Raw genomic sequence first — 6,000 nt, 5'->3', positions numbered from 1 at the left:
CATCTTTATCAGCAATAAAGCTGATACTGTTACTCCTCATTTACACCTGCATCAGTTTTTCCATTGGACTAAAAATCATGGGGTAGAAAGGTATTGTCAGACTCAAGCAACTGGTTTAAAAAGCTGATTGCCTCCTCCTAATCTGTCATTTTTCAGATGAGAACACTGAGGCTCAGAAAACGTGCCTACTTACCTCAAGTCAGCCCATAAGTAAACGCAGGACCTGAGCCTGGATCTGATCTACTCTAAAGCCTGTACCATTAACCACCCTTCTCCAGTCCTCCAGGAGGAGGGAGATTATAGTCCTTTCCTCATAGAACTCTTTTTTGCAGAGAAATATGAGGCAGCTGAAGTGTAGCCAAAGAAGGAAATGGGGAGAGTAGGGCTAGGGTGAAAGAGATTTGAAAACTATGTAATATGAATGCCAGCAAAAGGAGGCAGAAAAGGTTTACTCAGAAAGGAGGAGGAGACACACAAAGGACAAGGGTACTTCATCATTTCAAAGCATGGAAAACCAAAGGAGGTTTCAATGTTCTCATGGTGTAAACAGAAAGCCGATCTCCACAGGTGGAATAAATGGAAACCACAGAGGCTGACTTTCATTAATATTTAAATAAACATTGCAACTGAAACTATTCATGGTGGTCCAGTGGTTAAGAATCTGCCTGCTAATGCAGGAGATAGAGGTTTGATCCCTGGTCTGCGAAGATGCCACATACCATGGGGCGACTAAGCCTGTGCACCGCAACTACTGAGCTCGTGCTCTGGAGCCCAGGAACTACAACTACTGAAGCCCACAGGCTTTAGATCCCATGATCCACAAGAGAGGCCACAGCAATGAGGAATAGCCCCCACTCCTCGCAACTAGAGAAAGCCCATGGGCAGCAATGAAAACCCACCACAGCCATAAATAAATACATACATAGAATGTTTAAAAAATATTCCTTGCTTCTTTGAATTCCATCTAGAACAGAGGCTGTACTGTCAACTTTTAGAAGAAATGTGTGTCCTGGATTAATTTATTTACTAGAGATGAACTGAGCATCTACTAGGAACCAGGCACTCTTAAATGATGAGGATGCAATGTTGAACGAGAGACACGGAATTCTAAAATTAAAAGTATGGTGTTGAACAAGAGGCGGGACCCTACTCTCATAAAGTTCCATTCTGGAAAGAGTGAAAAAAATGCACAAGCAAATAATGAATAACATGATACCGATAAACACCATGAAACAAATCAGCAAGTCACGGTGATACAACAGAGTATGACCAAGGATAGAGGACCACTTTGTGCTTCCCTAGGGGCTCAGACAGTACAGAATCCACCTGCAATGCAGGAGACCTGTGAAATCTGGGTCAGGAAGATCCCCTGGATAAGGGAAGGGCAACCCACTCCAGTATTCTTGCCTGAAGAATGCCATAGACAGAGGAGCCTGGCAGTTTACAAAAAGTCACACATGAATGAGCCACTAACACTTCCACTTTCAGGGGATCGCTTTAGACAATTCTCAAGAAAGTCTTCTCTGACTCAGCCGTTAAAAAGAACGAAGTAAGGCATTTGCAGCAACATGGATGGACATGGAGACTGCCATACGGATAAAACAAGTCACAGAGAACAAGAAGTATTATATGACATTCTTTATAGACATGCATGCATGCTAAGTCAGTTTATTCATGTCTGACTCTTTGTGATCCCCAGGACTGTAGCCTGCCAGGCTCCTCTGTCCATGGGGTTCTCCAGGCAAGAGTAAGGGAGTGGGTTACCAAGCCCTGCTCCAGGCAATCTTCCCAACCCAGGGATCAAACTGGCATCTCCTATGTCTACTGCATTGGCAAGTGAGTTGTTTACCACTAGCGCCACGTGGGAAGCCCCATGACATTCCCTAGATGTGGAATCTAAAAAGAAACAATACAAATGAACTTATTTACAAAACAGAAACAGAATCACAGAGAATGAACTTATGGTTGCCTGGGAGAAAGAATGAGAAGAGACAGTGAGTTTGGGATCGACATGTACACACTGCTATGTTTAAAATGGATAACCAACTGTCCAATTGTATAAGTCCTGTTGCGTGGCACAGGGAACTCTGCTCAATGTGATGTGGCAGCCTGATGGGAGGGGAGTTTAGGGGGGAATGGTTTTATGTATATGTATGGCTGAGTCCCTTCACTGTCCACCTGAAACTGTCACAACAGTGTAAATCGACTATACTCCAATGTAAAATAAAAAGTTTAAAACTTGAAGAAAAAAAAAAATAGCTCCCAATGTGTGAGTTTCCAGACTTACCTTGAATGTTGCTTCAATTTTCACATTTGATTCAGCTGTATCTGAATTACATTCTTTATTGATTTTCTTGCTGTGTATTTCTGAAGTATATCTTCTGAATAAAAGAGCAAGCTGGAAAAAAAAAAAAAGTATGTGTCTAATCAATAGCTATTTAAATGGAAGAGTACCCAGGATATATTGTTAAGAGGAAAAAGAAGCTGCAATATCATGTGTATTAAATAGTATAGTTTTTTAAACTATTTTGTATTAGGGTATACCCAATTAACAATGTTGTGATAGTTTCAGGTGAACAGTGAAGGAACTCAGCCATATATATATATATATATACACACATATATATACACACACATTTTTGTCTCATTTTTATACAAACAAAAAATTGCAAAAAGAAAAAAAAAAGAGTCTTCTCTAAATGACACTCTATAAAACCAAACTAAGTGTCTCATTACAAAACAGAGCTTACAAAGTCTACAGGAAGAGTATTTCAGTTGGGCTAATAGCAGGGGAAAAGGTCCTTAGGCTCGAGTGGGCTTGTTGTACAGCAGGAAATTCACTATAAATAATGAGTCACAAGCTTACCCCACTCCAGTACTCTTGCCTGGAAAATCCCATGGATGGAGGAGCCTGGTAGGCTGCAGTCCATAGGGTCGCTAAGAGTCGGACACAACTGAGCGACTTCACTTTGACTTTTCACTTTCATGCATTGGAGAAGGAAATGGCAATCCACTCCAGTGTTCTTGCCTGGAGAATCTCAGGGACGGAGAAGCCTGGTGGGCTGCTGTCTATGGGGTCGCACAGAGTCGGACACGACTGAAGCGACTTAGCAGCAGTAGCAGCAGCAGCAGCAATGAGTCACAAGCTTAACTAAGAGGGAATGCTTACGTCTTATTCTAACATTCTTGATTTGAAAATATGTCCTTAGCCAGTCTAAATTTCTAAAACATAGATGCAACAGAATTCAATGCTATAAATGTGAAAAATTCATGACATTAGCTGTCAGTGGGAAAATAATATATTTTGCAGCAAGTTTTTAAGCTCTACTCATCAGTAATTTGTCACTTAGAAACCTATAGAGAGTATAAAACTTATTTTCCATTGATTGTAACACTGAATTCTTTGCTGAAAGTGCATTTTCAAAATAGATGAGAATGATGTGTTCTGGGACCCCTCTCAGCCTAGGCTCATGGACAGAGTATCACACAGAGAGCTGGGAGCCCCCATCTACTGTGTGTGATGTTACAAGGTGTATGATGTTAAAATCGGGTCCTAATGTCTCAAGAGTCCCAAGTTTCTCCACTTGTGAAGGGAGAGGATTACAACTTCTGCTTAACAAACTAATGTCAAAGGAAGATAAATCAGGTGATGAAAATACGACTTGAAAATTTTCAAACAAGGCAAAGATTTTAGCGGAAATTTTGCCATTATTCTGAAATAATAACAAACAAATCCTTATAATTTTTCTATGATTTTTAGAGAATTTGAAGCCCAAAGCACGCCTCTAATAAAGAAGACCTAGGAAAAGAAGCAAATTGAAATGTAAGGGAAATATTGAAAGGAAAGAGGCAATTGAAATGACAGGCATCCAGAGGAGAAGGGAAGAGAGAGAGTGTCGTTTAGAGTCAATACAGTGGCGTAAAGATAGTGATTTAGAACTCTGTAAAATGAAGAAGAAAACTGGGGTAAAACTATGGTCATACATCAAGAGGAATGTACTATAGCACTAGATCCCTTAACATTTTTTTTCTATTTTTATTAAAAGGAAAATAATGTCTTGATACCTATACTTAGCGTACAACTCTGTTACAGATCACTTTTATCTGTAGAAACAGAAAATGTATGAATTTTTAGAGGTTTCATCATATTTATTCCCTGCGTTCTCTGCCAGAATGGTATTATTAAACTTCTTTTTCCTCAAAGAAGTCAGTATTGTAATGTTGCAGACATAGACTTGGAACCCTCGTTGCCTCACTAAAATAAATAAGCAGTCTTATGTCACAAGAACATGATGATTACACAGTTTATGAAGGCGCTGTATCACTTTCCAGGTTCTCTATGTACAGAAAACCACGAAAATGATAAATTGAGGACTGCCAGGAGACAGACAAACACATAAAACCAATAAAAGATCAATACTTTAGAGGGTAACAGAGAATTAAGAAGGTTAAATGCAAACAAGGCTTTAAAATGCAACAAGTTTCTAAAGGCTGGTTAGTGATGATTTATGAGTGACTTTATGTAGCTCACATATTTCTGATATTCCTGAAGTCTTCACACAGTTCATGACTCCCAAAAGCCTAGGTGGAAAATGAGATCCGGAAAGACCTCTAATTAAACTTTCTACCCTTCCCTCGTTCTCATCACCTCCATCCTTGAAACGGTCTGAAATACTATCATTGAAGAGTCTTTTGGTTTAAACTTTATAGACTTCTAAGAGTATACTAGCGCAGGAGAAACACCATGTTCTGAAAAGTCTAACTCACAAAGTACTTCATCAGCTCAGTTTCTTGTGAAATGAATGGGAGGTACAGGGGAGTTGTGTTTTGTTTGTTGGGCAGAATAAAGGCTCCAGGAAAAGCAAGTCTGAGTAAATTAGAGTTTAGACTTTATAAGTTTCATGATGATTTTGGATTAGAGTGAGCAAGCAAAAAAAAAAATGTATGTATATATATATATATATATATACACATATATATATATGCATGCTGAGAGAGGATGTCAAAGAGATAAGTGTCAAAGCAGGACTTAATCAGTGTCACAATTATCCTCCAGGAAACGGTACTGTAGTTCTGTACCATAAAGAATAATTTTTAAACTCTCATCATACAGTACTGACAACAGAGAAGAAACAAATACATGAAATTGAATGAAGAGAGTCAGACTAATAAAAATGCATGATAAATCATATGTTTTTAAAGGCCATGAAAAAAAATTACCCTATATGCTACCTCACTAACTTGAGAGAGAGAGTATTAATACAGGTATCTCTTTGGTGTTGAGTCAGTTCTTTTAAATTATTATTTTTAAGATGTAAGAGGGGAAAGAAAAAGAAGAAAATGTCAAGTTGAGGATGGGTTGAGAGCGGAGGTCCCAGGAAGAGGGAGACAAAATGCAATGTCACAAGCAGGGCAGACTCAGCGGGGAGAGGGGTTATACACAGAAACCAGTCCAGAGCTGTTTGACATATTATATATATGTGCCAAGGGTAGTTTAGTGATTCAGGCAATTCCATGGTGGCCTTTGAAACTCCTCTCTGAATAGCTCTGCTTTCTCCCATCCCCACCTTTATCAGCACATTTCCATTTTTTTTTCCTCCTATGCTGTAGAATATGGGTTCATCACAGTGATGAAATAAGACAGAATAAACACACGACAAAAATTTTTAAATTAGACAGTAAAGTAATTAACCTTGAAAATCTATGCAGGGTGAGGGTGAGGTTTGGGAGTGGAGCCTGGGTTTCCCAGTAGGGCTGTTGACATTCATAACGCAGGAAGCCTGGGAGCATTATTACCTTTGTACCACGGATTCAATTCCCCAGTCTCTAATTCTGTGAAAAGTTTGATAAGCGTATTTTTAAACGATTTTCCAGCTTTCTCAGCCTAATTTCTTTAAAACTGATTACCATATTCTTAATTTAAACATGCAAGTTCATTTTCTTCAAATCTTAGAAAGAAACATGTGTGTGTAATAATGTCTTTTCATCCCTACATATTCA

The sequence above is a fragment of the Capra hircus genome, chromosome 7 (assembly GCF_001704415.2).
Source record: "Capra hircus breed San Clemente chromosome 7, ASM170441v1, whole genome shotgun sequence".
Lineage (NCBI taxonomy): Eukaryota > Metazoa > Chordata > Mammalia > Artiodactyla > Bovidae > Capra > Capra hircus.
The sequence above is the reverse complement of the archived record's forward strand: the minus strand, read 5'-3'. Positions refer to the sequence as shown.